Source organism: Aegilops tauschii, chromosome 2 (genome assembly GCF_002575655.3).
Source record: "Aegilops tauschii subsp. strangulata cultivar AL8/78 chromosome 2, Aet v6.0, whole genome shotgun sequence".
NCBI classification, from domain to species: domain Eukaryota; kingdom Viridiplantae; phylum Streptophyta; class Magnoliopsida; order Poales; family Poaceae; genus Aegilops; species Aegilops tauschii.
Window position 1 is genome coordinate 189805736 of NC_053036.3, and position 17245 is coordinate 189822980.

Below are 17245 nucleotides of genomic sequence, written 5' to 3' on the forward strand. Positions count from 1 at the left end.
CAAGGAAAAAACAGAAACTGGAACTGGGCTCTAGGTTAATAGGTTAGTCCCAAAAATCATATAAAATAGCATATAAATGCATATAAAACATCCTAGATGGATAATATAATAGCATGGAACAATCAAAAATTATAGATATGTTGGAGACGTATCAGCCGCCTCTGCCGCCGTCGTGCTGCCTCCGCCGCATCTACCCTCTCTCCCCATCTAGGATTAGGAAGTGATGTCGGGGGGCCACCTCGTCCGGCCCATCGACCATGGATATCATTGGGTCGAATCAGAGGCTGATAATTCATGGATTCCACCTGGGTAAGCATCGTTTTCCTCTCAAATTGATTAGGAGATCCATAAATTAGGCTGTATTTGACCACTGTTGGCATGAATCAGCGCAATTTATCTGAAAATATTCGGCCTAACTGCGCCCTTTATCTTATTCAACCGAATAGGGTTGATCCTTCACTTGCTTTTCGGTTGGCGGTTAGAATGGAAACTAGCGAGCTACGTGGAACTAAACCGTGTGTGATTTCTGGATTTTTCTATCCTAAAGTGGTAGAAACCAGCATTTTGTTCAGAGGTTTTCGCGAGGCACTCTGTTGTGAGTATCCGTGGAGCCCTACCGATGCTGTTGAACCGAGATATTTCGACAGTACCGAGCAGAGATTTCTCCCATTAACTTGTGATGAGCATCTGGGATTGCTATTTAGTTTGAATGCTGACAGTCGTTTCGTAAAATCCATATCGGTGTGCTTCAGGCACGCAAAAAACGTATCCCGAAGGGTGTTCAGACATCATCTGTCTCTGCTAATAGCGAGCATCCTCGCACTCCTTGTAGGTCGAGACCAAGTAAACCTAGTGGTTCTGAAAGCCACAACATGTCGGCTGCCGCTAATTCTGCCACTTCTCCTCTCCCTTCTGCACCTGATGTAGAAGTAGATGCAGAGCCTGACGAGGAAGTGCCTCGACATGATGATGAGGATGAGATTCTATTCCCTGAACTGGTAGATAGAGTCAGTCAACAGGCAGTGGAAGATGAATATGCAGAGGAGCCTAGCAGCCGTGCTAGATTTGATGACACTGATGATGAAGAGAGGGAAGAGAACATCTACTCCTTAGTTTTACAAGAATATGATGGTGAGGACATGCCAACAATTGAGTGGAACAGGGAGAATCCTGACCTTACTCCAGGAACCGTATTCGAATCGATGGTGTACTATCGTAATGCAGTGACTACATATTGCATCCTCACTGAAAACTCTTATGAGGTTGATAGGAGTGAGCCAGGAAGATTCACTGTTCATTGCCCTTATGATAGGTGTAGGTGGAGGTTGCATACATCCACTATGCGAAAGAGAAAATTGATTCAGGTATTACAACTAAATATTGTTATCAGATTATTTATCCATTCTATATTCAGATCATGTGTACTATTTCTTAATTGTATTTGACATCATTTTTCATTTTGTTTCAGATAAAAATCAACCCACACGGGCACACTTACCCACCTGGAGGGGGAGGGGGAAAGGACAAATCTAAGCTTGCAAAAACTAGGTGGGTGGCAGATGCAATCTTGGATTAGGTGAGGGAAACACCAACAATTGGTCCAACAGCACTCCATGGGAAGCTATTTGAGAAGTACAAGATTAATGTACAATACATGAAGATTTTCTGTGCTAAGAAAGGGCTCTTGATAGGATTAATGGTCCATGGAATGAGAGTTTCAGTTGCTTTACACCTTCAAAGCTGAAGTGGAGACGGCTAGTACAGGGAGTGTTGTAGAGATTGACAAGCATACAGTTAAGTACAAATTAAAAGGGAAGGCAATGGAGAAGGAGTGCTTCAGGAGGGCTTTTGTTTGTTTCGAGGCTTGTTGGCAGGGGTTTCTGAACAGTTGTAGGCCATATTTGGCTGTCGATGCGACTACTTTGAATGGAAGATGGAGAGACCAGCTAGCAGCAGCTTCTGCAGTTGATGGACACAACTGGCTATTCCCAGTTAGATTTGGTGTGTTGGAGGTAGAGAGTGAGCAGAGTTGGGTCTGGTTTCTGCAACAGTTGTGCAACATTATAGGTACACCCTCAGGTTTAGTTATACACACAGATGCTTGCAAGGGTTTAGAAACTGCAGTAGAAATTGTATTCCCTGGAGTGGAACATAGTGAATGTATGCGACACCTAGCGCAGAATTTTAAAAAGAAATTCAAAGGCAAAGTTTATGATGAGAATCTATGGCCAGCATCATACACATGCAGCTTGAGGAAGCATGAGCACCATTTGAGAGTGTTGTATGCTCATAATCCTTTGGTGAAGGAGTACATGGATGAACATCATGGAAAGTTGTGGTCAAGAAGAAAATTCAATGAAATCTGCAAAGTAGACTATGTGACCAATAACCTCGCTGAGTGTTTCAATGCAAAGTTCAAGTCAGTGAAAGGGCTTTTGTTGTGGCAAGCATTTGATAAGATCAGGCAGATGATCATGGTAAAGATGGCTCTTCGTAAAAGAATTACAGAAACACAATATGTTGGCCATCTTATGCTCCCATCTTTGATTAAGGCATTGCATGCCAAGGCAAGAGGACTAAGAATGAAATGCATTCGATCGTCGACATACGAGGCTGAGGTGACATACACTGACAGTAAAAATAGGGAATGGAGATATCCAGTGAACCTTGCAACCAATGAATGCAGCTGTAGGCAATGGCAGATCCGCGGGAAGCCATGCATACATGCCCTACATCTCATGCTTGTTATTGGAGGTGAAGATGGTGAAGTTGATCAGTATTGCTCTGAATATTTCTCTGTTGCCAAATTTAGGGCTGCTTATGCTGAAAATGTGCCTGCACTCTTGGGAAAAGACCAATGGAACATAGTAGACCCGGGGTTCAAACTCCATTCTCATGTACTGACTAGACCACCAGGAAGACCAAGGAAAAACAGGATAAGAGCTGGTGAAGAGGGTCGTGTAAAAAAATAGCATAAGTGCAAAAGATGTGGTATCTTAGGGCATATTGCTAGGCGTTGTACCAATCTAGTTGATGCATCATTTGGAGAAGAGGAACAATGGGCAGCAGCTAATGCAGAGGAGAATGCAGCAGCAGAGGAGAATGCAGCAAGTTTAGAGGATAATGCAGCAGCAGAGGAGAATGCAACAAGTTTAGAGAATGAAGCAACTGAAGTAGCAGCTTGGTATGTGTGCAATCTTTCCATTTTTTTGCATTTGTTCTCTTTTTTATCGATGGCTAAGCTTATTTCTGTTTGACCCAGCTCTAGGATAATTAGAGGCACAAGACAGAAAAGACCTAGAGAGGAAGAAACTTCGGTTGAACCATCATCTAATGCAGAATTTGAAACCATGGCTTACGAAGGTTTTGAAGCTATAAGAGAGGAGGAAGTTATTTTGTCTGGAGTTCCTTTAAAGATTAGTGAGCCCACAGATGACCGTCAACTGGTCATCACTTGCTCGATCAGTCAAAGCTCAACAAAACCGCCACCACCAGAAGTGAAGATCAGAAGCAACAAGACAAAGCTTTCAAAAGCACAAAATATCCCAGCCAGGAAACCAGAAGCAAGACGGTTAACCCATCCCGGAACACAAGGAGCAAGGCAAAGATTTGAATTTGAACTTGAATGCAAGTCATAAACTTTGAACTTTAAAGATTTGTAATAAGGATTCTGTCGTCAATTTGAAGTACTGTGAAAACTTGTAAGGTGTAATAATTCTATATGTAAACTTTGAATTTGAACTACTGAGGCAAACTTTGAATTTTAGGCAAACTTTGAATTTGAACCAACACTTCGGTCCATTCCCCTGTGGTGTGAGTTGCACAGTTTGCTGAACTATTATAAACGTTAGGTGATCAATCCAATCTCTTTTGCGTCTACAAAACTTGTAGTCATGAGAAATGTGCTCCAAATGAGCTCCCAAGCTAGGGTAAACAGGCCCATTTGTAATCAAGTTTTTTTGGACCTACTCCAAATGAGCCAAATATTTTTTTATTAAAACCAAATCAATCTATATAGTGTAGATTCAAAGAATCACTATTTATTGAATTAATCTTTGTTTTTTTACATTTTTTTCAAAAAAATATACTTTAATAGAAAACCATGAAAAACACGTTTACCATATGAAAATGGAATACTAAGTTCAGATCCTTCTTATTCACTTTGAAATCAAGCTTTCGTGATTTTTTTATTTTTTTTAATTTTCAAAAACCGAAGGGAAACTCTACCTCCTCTCCTTGGTCTCTATGAAACATTCTACATGATAGCTCATATGTGTGAAGGTTTTTTTATGAAAATGTCCATAGACAAAGTTTATGATTTTTGGTTGGTAACATGTCACACAAGACAACATTGTCCTATAAAACGACGAACGGCGAAGGTTTCATATTTTTTCAATTTTTTTAAATTATTTATGCTCAGTCAAAGCCTTTGAAACCCCGTTGACCAGCTCAAAACCCCTCTAAACCCCGCGGGGTTTCGCCTAACCCTAGCGCCAAGCGACAGCCCTCGGATGTGGTCTTCTAGAAGTAATTCCCAGGGCAGGCTGCGAGCAGGCTCCGCACCGTTGGATCACATGGACGGCTCCGCATCGTTGGATTGTGGGGCGGTCCGCGAGAGGCGATCCGCGAGACTTGTTGGTTGTGCCTCCCATTTCTTCGGGTACCCCCTTTATTCTGGTGCATATTCTCCAGCGACAAGAGGAGCCACTCCTCCTCTACTTCTTCTTCTCCGGCGACGAGAGGAGCCACTCCTCTGCGTCTTCTTCTCCGATGACTTTGGGCGATATGTCGAGCTCCACTTCAGCCTCCCGCCCCTCGTGGACCCAGTATGGTCCACGTCCCATGGAGCGATGTCCTGACTGCCCATGCAGCGCTCTACTGATACGGTTGACTTCGAAGGAGGTCAAGAATGGCAACTATGGGCGCGAGTTCGTGAAATGCGAGAGCAAGCCAGAGGGGCAGGTTAGATCTCATGATTTTTCTCTGATTTCTTTTTCTATTTGCTTTTAATTCTTTTTCGATCTGGGATTTAGGGTTCATGTTTTCGTTTCAGATCGTGAAGAAATGCACACATTTTGAATGGCTGGATGACTATGTTAAGCGGATTAAATTCAATGGGGCCCCAACCCGGGAGCTCAATCTGCCGTCAGCAACGACGAATTTGGTCTCTGAAAGTGCTTCTCCGACAGTTGGGGATGCAGATCTGAAGGGGGAAATAAAGAAGATGAACAGGAATTTGAAGGAGATGATTCAATTGAACAATCAGGCGAATCTGATAGCTTTAGGATTTTATCCCTTTTATTTTTGTGTAGTTGCTCTAGGATTTGCTTACTTGCTGGTCATCACTCGTTAGAGATGTTATTAGTGTGGTGTCATGTGCTCGAGGATTTGGTTAAATTTGTGGATCATGTGCTCTACGATTTGCTTAAATTTGTGGATCATGTGCTCTATGCTCTGTGTTGCTTAATTTGTGGATCATGTGCTCTATGCTCTGTGTTGCTTAATTTGGATCATGTGCTCTATGCTCTGTGTTGCTTAATTTGTGGCTCATGTCAGTTTCGGGTACCCGTCTGTTTCGTCAATTTTGTACACTTTCAGTTTCTTCAGTTTCGTCAGACAACACCGACCGCAGAAGAAAAAAACGTAGTTCTAGGGCCCAAATTGAAACTAAGCTCTGGTTGGGCCGTCTCATTGCGTTGAGTGTCGAAGGCCCACGCGCTGGCTTTGTTTTTTCCCTTGATTATTACCATGGTAAATCCATTTATTGCCATGCTGAACAAAAATAGTGCATGCTGGTAAATCGATTTATTGTTGGACTTGCACATGTCAAATTTATTTGTACATATCATTGCAATTTCCTTCTGTATATAGCCTACGGCACAACACTTTCATTTTTTGACATGCGGGTATTATAAACAAGTTTTTGTTGCAAGAAAAATATTGTATACACGATTTTTTTGGTTTTTTATTAAGAACATGTCAGACTTAATTATGTAGATCATGATATCCTTCTGAAACAACGTCTAAAAGAAAGTCCGGTGGCACCATTAGCCAGCATATCCATCTAGAGAGCATGTCTAGCTAGGCTCGGCTATGGCACCATATCCATCTAGAGAGCTTGTCTACGGCTCGGCTACAACACCATATCCATCCACCGATATCTCACGTAGCAAGCATACATCCATAACATAAAAGTAGCAACCATAGCATACTTCTTACATAAAACATAGGGTACCCTAAACAATAGCATAGTCCACAAACTATTCAAAAATTAGCTTGTTTTTGTTCATACAATATACGGAATAGGGCCACCAACAGTTCAAAAAAATTAGCTTTTCTTCTTCTTCTTTTCAACATCAACATGGCTCATTTTTCTAGCTTTAGTTTCCTTTTTTACACTTCAACTACTCCATTATCCGCGCGTGCGATAACTTGACCCTACTCTAAATGGGCGAAAACTTGACCCTACTCTAAATGGGCGAAAACTTGCTGGTTTTCATTGAGGAATACTCAATCATTGATTGATTTAGCATAAGGGCTCGTGTACGGCACCATATCCATCTAGCGATTTACCTCATGTCAAATAAGATAGAAATAGCAAGCAAAAACACTAATAACCAACGACATATCAAATAAGGGTAGCAAGCATAACAAAGTTCTTAGGGGATAACACGATAGAGATTAAAAGTTCATGGTACAACCAACGACATAATTAAGATAGAAATATATAAAATATAAAAAGACCTAACACCCTAGGGCAAGACAAGCTCACGATCGAGACCGGGAGTTCACCACCATCTTCACTCCGCCTTCTCTTCACTGCTCCTCTCCATGCCGTCCTGGCCGATGTAGTAGGGGAGGCTGTGCATACCATCGCGGGTGGGGAAGATGCAGTCGAAGTTTGTGAAGATGTTGTGGGTTGTGAATGCGATGAAATCGCATCCACACCAAAACACCTTGCCGAGGTGGTAGTACGCATCAAATCTGTTGGTGAAGGTGACGGTGAGCCCTATCGGCGGAGTCCTGGAGTTTGGACGCACTTCCTCCAGTCGGAACATCACCGGCGAGCCCGCACGGAGGAATCACTCGGCAAACCCCCTTGCACCCCTCCAGCGTGAGAACGCCCACACGCGGAGCGTCCTCTCCACGACGACACCGGCCGGATACCGTCTCTCCGGCACGGTCGGTGGGAGCTCGAAGGTGGGGCTGTTGTACTACATCCTCGCCTCGCTATGAGGAGGCTCTGGGTTTGGGTGAAGAAGAGAAGGGGCCGGCGCAAATTGATGTGTGGAGAATAGGTGGTGGGGTTGTGGTTTAAATAGGGAAAGGGGAAGGGAAGGGGAGTGGCACCGGCCGCGCTTTGGATTTGCTACGTTCAAACGAGCCGCGTCGATCGATATGCCACTTTAATTGCCAACAGGTTTTAATTGCCACGTTGAATAGATGCGAGTGGATCGAAAAGTGTGAAACAATGCTCTACATCGAGGAGACACGCGTGGGAGATGACACAAACCAGCGGTAGCAACCGTCCCTGCGTCCGTGGTGGCTCGCATGAAAATGAGGCCGGTCAGCGTCCGTGGCGGCTCGCGCGAAAAAGAGGCCGGTCAGTGCATTGTGCCGGCGGGCGGCGCGCATGCAGGTAGGCTAGCTACGTGCATGCAAGCAGGCTAGCTGGACATGTCGTGCATGCATAACAGGCTTCTGTCATTGTGGCGCACGCACGGCCCAAGTCTAACCATGGCCCAACGGGCTAACCGCGGCACCGGCCGCCGCGACCCCACTCATCAGGTCCAACGGGCGACACAGTCAGCGCGGCCCCACTCATCAGAGTTAACGGTCAAAGCACTGACCCGACGGCATCCACCGTTTGTGACCGGTTCTGAGGGTTTCGGGCAAGGGAGTGGGAGTGGGGAAAAGTGAGCAAAAGTTAAGAGCGTGGGGAGGAATGAGTATGGCTAAGGAACCAGGGGCACAGATGTAAAAATCCCTTGATTATATGGGACTGTTTCCTTCCTCTAATGGGTATACACATATTTTAGTTGCTGTTGATTACGTTACTAAGTGGGTAGAAGCTATTCCAACTAGTAGTGCTAATCATAACACTTCTATTAAGATGCTTAAAGAAGTTAGTTTTCCGAGGTTTGGAGTCCCTAGACACTTAATGACTAATGGTGGTTCACATTTTATTCATGGTGCTTTTCATAAAATGCTTGCTAAGTATGATGTTAATCATAGAATTGCATCCCCATACCATCCACAGTCTAGTGGTCAAGTAGAATTGAGTAATAGAGAGATTAAATTAATTTTGCAAAAGACTGTTAATAGATCTAGAAAGAATTGGTCCAAGAAACTTGATGATGCATTATGGGCCTATAGAACTGCATATAAAAATCCTATGGGTATGTCTCTGTATAAAATGGTTTATGGAAAAGCATGTCACTTACCTCTCGAATTAGAACATAATGCATATTGGGCCATTAAAGAGCTCAATTATGATTTCAAACTTGCCGGTGAGAAGAGACTATTTGACATTAGCTCACTTGATGAGTGGAGAACCCAGGTGATACGTCTCCAACATATCTACTTTTCCAAACACTTTTACCCTTGTTTTGGACTCTAACTTGCATGATTTGAATGGAACTAACTCGGCTGACGTTGTTTTCAGCAGAATTGACATGGTGTTATTTTTGTGCAGAAATAAAAGTTCTCAGAATGACCTGAAACTTCTCGAAGAATATTTTTGGAATTAATAAAAAATATTGGCGAAAGAATCAACACCAGGGGGGCCACACCCTGTCCACGAGGGTGGAGGGCGCACCCACCCCCCTGGGGCGCGCCCCTGCCTCGTGGGCCCCCTGAGGCTCCACCGACCTCAACTCCAACTCTATATATTCACGTTCGGGGAGAAAAAAACAGAGAGAAGGATTCATCGCGATTTATGATATGGAGCCGTCGCCAAGCCCTAATCTCTCTCGGGAGGGCTGATCTGGAGTCCATTCGGGGCTCCGGAGAGGGGAATCCGTCGCCATCGTAAACATCAACCTTCCTCCATCAACAATTTCATGATGCTCCCCGCCGTGCGTGAGTAATTCCATCATAGGCTTGCTGGACGGTGATGGGTTGGATGAGATTTACCATGTAATCGAGTTAGTTTTATTAGGGTTTGATCCCTAGTATCCATTATGTTCTGAGATTGATGTTGCTATGACTTTGCTATGCTTAGTGCTTGTCACTAGGGCCCGAGTGCCATGATTTCAGATCTGAACCTATTATGTTTTCATGAATATATGTGAGTTCTTGATCCTATCTTGCAAGTCAATAGTCACCTACTATGTGTTATGATCTGGTAACCCCGAAGTGACAATAATCGGGACCACTCCCGGTGATGATCGTAGTTTGAGGAGTTCATGTATTCACTAAGTGTTAATGCTTTGGTCCAGTACTCTATTAAAAGGAGGCCTTAATATCCCTTGGTTTCCAATAGGACCCCGCTGCCACGGGGGGGGGGGGGGGTAGGACAAGAGATGTCATGCAAGTTCTTTTCCATAAGCACGTATGACTATATTCGGAATACATGCCTACATTACATTGATGAACTGGAGCTAGTTCTGTGTCACCCTATGTTATAACTGTTGCATGAGGAATCGCATCCGACATAAATATCCATCAATGATCCAATGCCTACGAGCTTTTCACATATTGATCTTTGCTTAGTTACTTTACCGTTGCCACTGTTACAATTACTACAAAACTGCTATTGTTACTTTTGTCACCGTTACCGTTACTTCCATACTACTTTGCTACTAAATACTTTGCTGCAGATATTAAGTTTTCCAAGTGTGGTTTAATTGACAACTCAACTACTAATACTTGAGAATATTCTTTGGCTCCCCTTGTGTCGAATCAATAAATTTGGGTTGAATACTCTACCCTCGAAAACTGTTGCGATCCCCTATACTTGTGGGTTATCAAGACTATTTTCTGGCGCCGTTGCCAGGGACCATAGCTCTATTCTTTGAGTCACTTGGGATTTATATCTGCTGATCACTACGAGGAACTTGAAAGACGAAAAAACCAAGATTTATCCCTCAACTACGAGGGGAGGTAAGGAACTGTCGTCTAGCTCTGCACTTGATTCACCTTTTGTTATGAGTAAATTTGCGACACCTACACCTGCTATTGATTCTGATAGGTCGCATGTTATTGATGATGCCACTTCTGCTATGCATGATACTTATGATGAAACTACTTCAATGCTTGATAATACTATGCCATTAGGTGAATTTCTTGATGAACAACTTGCTAGGGTTAGAGAGAATGAAATTATTGAAACTGATAATATTGATGAAAGTGATGATGAAGATTCTCCCCTAGATATGAATTGCCTGATGTACCTGAGGGTTATGTTATGGATGAAGAAACTGCTAGAGACTTTTTTGCTTGCAAAGATAGATATGATCTTAAGAAACTGTTAGCTAAGCTGAAAGAAAATTCCTTGAATGCTAGAATGAAATATGACCCTGCTTTTGCTACTTCACCTATCTGTATTTCCGATAAGGATTATGATTTCTCTCTCGATCCTGAGATAATTACTTTGGTTGAATCTGATCCTTTCTATTGCTATGAATCTGAAACTGTTGTGGCACATCTTACTAAATTGAATGATATAGCCACCCTATTCACTCATGAGGAAAAAATTCGTTACTACTATATCCCTAAATTATTTCTGTTCTCATTAAAGGGTGATGTTAAAACATGGTTTAATTCTCTTACTCCTGGTTGTGTGCGTAGTCCCCAGGATATGATTTATTACTTCTCTGCTAAATATTTCCCCGCTCATAAGAAACAAGCTGCCTTAAGGGAAATATATAATTTTGTGCAAATTGAAGAAGAGACACTGGTGCGCGTCAGTCCTAAACAAACGGTTTTTTACCCCTTTCCGCGACGGCCTTCGGAACCGTCGCCAAGTGAGTGTGTGTGATAGGGGGTCCTTCCCACACGACCCAGAAACCGTCGGGGATATGGAACAGTGATCCAAAGGCCTTCCAAAATGTAATCGTGTGTGATGCAGCACACAATAAATTCTTTCGCACGTGTGGTATCGGTGATTAAGCATTTCTAATGACGCTGTGAAACCATACGGTCTGCCATAACGAACCGTTTGGGAAACAGTATGTAAGGCACACGGGCCAACATATGAACTGTGTGTGATTTGTGCCCTACCGCACACGAGTTTTCTGCGTAACCCGTCTGCCATGCTAGACTCCAACGCACACGTTTTCCAACAATTATCGTCTGCAATAATGTTCTATCACAAACGATTCAGGAGCCCCTTCGCACACATACAAGTGCTGCAGACCGTTTGTGATTTGTTAGGTATCACCGACGGTTGCCGCAAGAGTGATGTGTGCTTTTCGTTTGGGATCCCACACGTTTCCTGAAAAAATACGACTGGGATTGTATTTTGCATTGGGCACGGTTTACTCCCAGTTCTCGTGTGCGATCACGCGACATCACAAATGGTTCCAGAGAACCTACGCACGCGTAGTAGCGCTACGAATCATTTGCGATCTGCTGTGTATCATCGATGGTTCCAATACGATTGACGTATGCTTTCCGATGTGGATCGCACACACTCATTTAGTTGAACCGTGTGCGGAGCAATTCCAGGTTAAAACAAAAATATCCCATTTTGAATCGGCACGCAAAAACCAAATTCGCCACAATATTCAATTGAACAAATAAACAAAAATATCCCATTTTGAATCGGCACGCAAAAAGCAAATTCGCCACAATATTCAATTGAACAAATAGTGTCCACAGGAAGAACATTAATCAGATTTCGCAACAATTGCAATTGAACATATGGTAGCTAAATTCCAATGATTTGTCCACACATATATGCATTACATAATTAATCATAGTGTACGAAATACGAAGATCTCATCAGATGGAAAATAATGGATCCATGCATTATATGTTTAGCGGCTAACTCTTACTCAATGTTTCAGGAGAAACCATGCTGAAATCTTCATCATCACCAGTGGGATTGATGTAGTGATCCAGGAAGAAGTCGCTGATAAATCTCCGAACCATCAGCAATTCAGCAGCCGGGAGCGGTTCAGGGGTCCTCGGTTTTAAGATGAGCTGCAGTATTTTTAAGATCAGAATGTGCCATATGAGTGGAATAGAAGATATTAATTAAGATAGACTTACTGGTACTAGTTCGCGAGGATCGTCATAACTATCAGCAGATTTGCAGATGGAGATCATGTGTCTGCAAACATAGTATCCACAAAGGTTGGTCCCTGCTTCTTGCTGAGGACACTGAAATTTTTTGTACAAAATTAGTCATGTATTTGTCCTGTTAGGAACAACCTAACCGGTGTTAGATGTATTATTTTTTCTTTGGAAAAAAATAGAAAGAGGTTTATTTAGAAGCTTGAACATTTGACTAGCGTAAGGAAAGGTATTTGCAGACTGTTGGATAAATTTTCCGAAAATAATGGATTTTGGTGTGTTATCGGAGAAACGATCTCGTGCTCCAGAGGTAGTTTCCTCTTGAACAGGTTCCCTGTTTTAGTTTGCCACAATGCGAGCACACTGCAAATGATGATGAATTTTGACAACATCAATTATTGAACCAGATATGAATGCAAATTAATTTCAACATCATAGAATTCAATACCTATCCAAGAATTGCTGAAGATGCGTCAGATCCTGAGCGTTTGTTGACTCTCTGAGAGAATCGATGTAGTAAACTATGTTATTGTTTGGAACAATGAATACCAATATCCAGTGATTGCTACATATTAAGAAAGCCATGAACTTACGAATGATGTCGAAATCTGAAAGACAATCAGTGTATGCGTGGTTGTTTACTTGACTTACCCTTCATGATATGGCCAGAGAAATGATTCTGCATGGGACGTGTTTTTGAAGATACGGATGACCGTGTTAACGGCCTAGTCCTGTCGGTCCTTTTCATGTAATGTTGTGCCATTTGCTAATGCAGGATCTATGAAATACACACTCTCACTTTGTCTTCTCTGCGCGTTCAATCCCCTGAGAGGAATAAAATGCAGTTAGTTGTTTATCATTTACAGCCTTGTATGGAGAAGTTGATCAGAGTTTGTTAAGTACTTACAAAATCACGCATCTAACAAGAGTGGCATCGAGCACGTTGAAGTTGAAGAAGAGATGTAAGTCCTCGAAACTCACAATGATGGAACCATCATCATGTCAGAAATGATCTCTGTTGTAGTGGACTAGCAAATGGTGATGACCTTCTGACATTTGATCCATGCAATATTCATGTAACTCGCGGCAACTGGAGCTGCACTCATCAAAGTATTCGCCAACAAGAAATGGCTGACCATGGACGTAATTGTGTGCTTCAAGTACGTCTGCTTTTCTTTTAGCAAGCAACAATTCTACTTGTTCATCATCCATGGCGTCAGAAATAATATTACTCCCCGATTCGAACAAGCTGCTGTTAATTTGGTTCTGGGCGATGAGTGCTTTAAGTAAGAGGCAATCGTTCTCTTTCCTCTTCACTTTCCTGCTGCGCTTCCTCGTGGTCGTGGGTGTAGCCTTTTTGGCCACTTCCTTCTTGGTACTTGAAGCATTTCTGGCAGAACGTCTGGTTGCCTGCACGGTAGACTGCCGAGCAGACGGTGAAGCTTGGACGGACTTCTTAGCAGACTGTTTATCTATGCCGGACCGCTGAGCTGGCGGTGTTGTAGTGACGGACCACTGGGCTGTAGGAGCAGAGGCATCGGACTGCTGACCATGCGTTGAAGCTATGTCAGGTTTCTGTGCAGGTGGTGCCAACTTGTCGGTGTGCTGAGGAGGCCGTGCCAACGCGTTGGTTTGCTGAGAAGGAAGTGTTGACGCATTGGTATGCTGATCACGCGCCTGCGGACCGAAGGACTGATGAGCAGTCAGTTCTAGACCTACAGACTGCTTAGCAGGCGGTTCCAAAGCATCAGACTGCTTAGCAGTCTGTTCCACCAGGTTGGCCTGCTGAGCATGTGCTGCAGTTGGGTCTCCCCCCGCTGCTTCAGCGGCTGACAACTGAACCGGTGGTGCGTCACCAGCAGTTGTAGGCCTTGCCACTGGCAGCTTTGGGCCGGAGGATGACATGGCATGTACGCCACAAAGTCGGTCCGGCTGATCACAGGTTCATGCATCAGCCCGCGAGAGCTGCTCTGGCAAGGAGAGTGTCACCGGTTGAGGGGCGATAGTGGTTGCTCTTGGCGGGGCTTCAGGAATCTCATCGATGAACTCTATTTCCTTTCATGGCCACTGGATGTGATGTAATAGTGTTTCTCCCAAGGTCCTTTGCTCATCGAAGTCTCCTAGGACATTCTTCAAGGAAAATTCATTGAATCCAGGCTTTACTTCAGTCACGTAGCACTTCACACAGCCCGGCTTCAATGGCACATTGTCCAAGAAGAGGCCATCTTCCAAGAAGGGTGGGCAAACCCAGGCTGTTGCACATTTTAATGTACCTTCATAATGTGTAAGCACGCCCTTCAGTCTATCTTTCATTCCAGATAGATCAGATATAGCATCATCACGAGCAGCTACAGTCTCAGTGTCGCTGGGGTCAGCTGATGCACAGCTACTCTTGTGCAGTGTTGTGGCACAATAAGCAGCATCATCCATGCCTGCCTCCCCTCCCATCTGCTGGCTATCTGTCAGTGTTAGAGTCTTCTGCATCATCATCATTGACTCATCAACATCCTTTCGAACAGCCGTATAAATCTCCTTCTTCAACTTTTCAAACAATGCATTCTTCTTCATTTCACTCCTCGCTTTTTTCATGCTGAGCCTCTCTTCCTTGCTGAGTGTGAAAGCCCTCTTGTGCGGGACATTAACGCCTATACCCCTTGCACGGCCAGGGGGCTCTTTTGTGTCTAGAGTAATGGACAGAATGTCACATGCCCCTGAGTTCCTGTAGAACCTTCCAGGGATCTTGGAAGCCTCTACCATCACTTCATACAGTTTGGCGTCATGTGCGTTTTCAAAGTAATAAGTTCCGTCATCACGCCTCTTTGCACGTGCCCGCAAGTAGTCTCTGGCGCGTTCGCCCTTGATTTCACTAAAGGCCGGACTCCCACCCGCCGCTACTGCTTCTTTGTCCTCTTGTTCCCATATCAGTTTCATGCCGTAGTATCCTGCCACACCCATATGGTGGGGGTGTATGTTCTTGTTCTGAAGTTTCGATTGCTTGAAACTCTTTGCAGCAAACTCTGGAGTTGCCCTGGCCCTTTTGAATTCTGCCCAGTCTGCCTTTGTAATTTGGGGGTATGCGGGGATTGGGTCCTTGCCTTCACTCAAGTACTTCTTGTACAGCACGTGCTTCCAGTTTCTCCAAGCATCCCTATCCTTCTTCAGTGCAGCGTGTTCCACCTACATTCTCCACTGCTCTGGAACATTGAAGTGATCCATGATCTCCCGGACTATCCTTCGCCGTGTTTCTAAGTCAGCCTTCCGAAACCCCGGCAGATTAATGTTGATCCTTGCCCTGCCAACAAATCCACACACACTCCTGAACCTCATGCATGCTTTATCTGGTCTACTTGGAGCCCAGGACTTTAAATCAATCTCGGTTACTTCATATACACCTTTAGGCTGGTGTGTGGGATTCCTTGGAGCGTTCCTCCGTGTCCTGGCCGGAAGGGTAATTGCCGCAGCTCTATCCCGTTCAAGACTACTTGATCCCTCACAATCTGCTGAAGACCTAGGGTTGTCCGAATCAGATGAAGATACATGGCCTGAATGAGTGCTGTCGCTGCTACTCGGCATCTACAGAGAACACATGCGAAACTCAGGAAAGGAGGATAAGCATAAAACTAACAACTTGGTATCAAGCTTTCTAAACATGCCATGCAATAATTTAGAAAATGTACGGCTAATTTGTTAAGTTTGTGTGACTCGTGCGCCCACGATCTGTAAATAGGCAATAACTTATTGGAAGAAATACAGCTTATATGTAGTAAGGAAGGTAGATAATGAACATATATACGCTCTCCGTTATTTTATAGCCAATTTGGAAACATACGGAATGAAATTGGAAGAGGGATTGCGAGGATATATGCCTCACCGCGATGGAGAGCAGTAACTAACATGCTTCTTAATGCAAACCCGGCCGGACCACAGGAGAGGCGAGGGTTACTGCATCGATATGCTCGAGGGTGGCTAGAGAGCAAACGAAGACGGCGAGGCACGGGTGAGGGAGTCCTGGACTAAGGGGTCCTCGGGCGTCCGGCCTGTTATGCATTGGGCCGGACTGATGGGATGTGAAGATATGAAGGCCAAAGACTATGCCCGTGTCCGGATTGGGCTCTCCTTGGCGTGGAAGGCAAGCCAGGCGACCGACTATGAAGATTCCCTCTTATGTAACCGACCCCATGTAACCCTAGATCTCTCCGGTGCCTATATAAACCGGAGAGCATAGTCCGGATGAATATATACTCATTACCATATTCACATAGGCTAGACTTCTAGGGTTTATCCATTATGATCTCGTGGTAGATCAACTCTTGTAACACTCATATTCATCAAGATCAATCAAGCAGGAAGTAGGGTATTACCTCCATAGAGAGGGCCCGAACCTGGGTAAACATCGTGTCCCCCGTCTCCTGTTACCATCGATCCTAGACGCACAGTTCGGGACCCCCTACCCGAGATCCGCCGGTTTTGACACCGACATTGGTGCTTTCATTGAGAGTTCCACTGTGCCGTCGGCAAAGGACTCGATGGCCCCTTCGATCGTCAGTGATGACGTTGTCCAGGGAGAAACCTTTCTCCCCGGACAGATCTTTGTGTTCGGCGGCTTCGTACTGCGGGCCCACTCGCTTGGCCGTTTGGAGCAGATCGATAGCTACGCCTCTAGCCATCAGGTCAGATTTGGAAGCTTGAACTACGACTTCATCCTTAATGGATTCGATACCGCGGCAACTGCTTCCCCACGCTCCGATGAACATGACTTAAATCTATTATCGAATTACTTCCAGGAGATGGATCCTGTTGCTGCAACGGCTTCAGAACCGAAGCAGATCGTGCCCTCCGAGGTCACAACGTCTGCGGCGTTGGAGCCGCACACGGACTCCACATCCTGCAATGTTTGCGTCAATGGGACTCTGGACTCGTCTCCGGCTATACGTTCCAGACCAGATGCGTCTATGGACACCGAGCTGGATCGGTTATCGATTTTCGAATTTAGCGCCGCAGACAT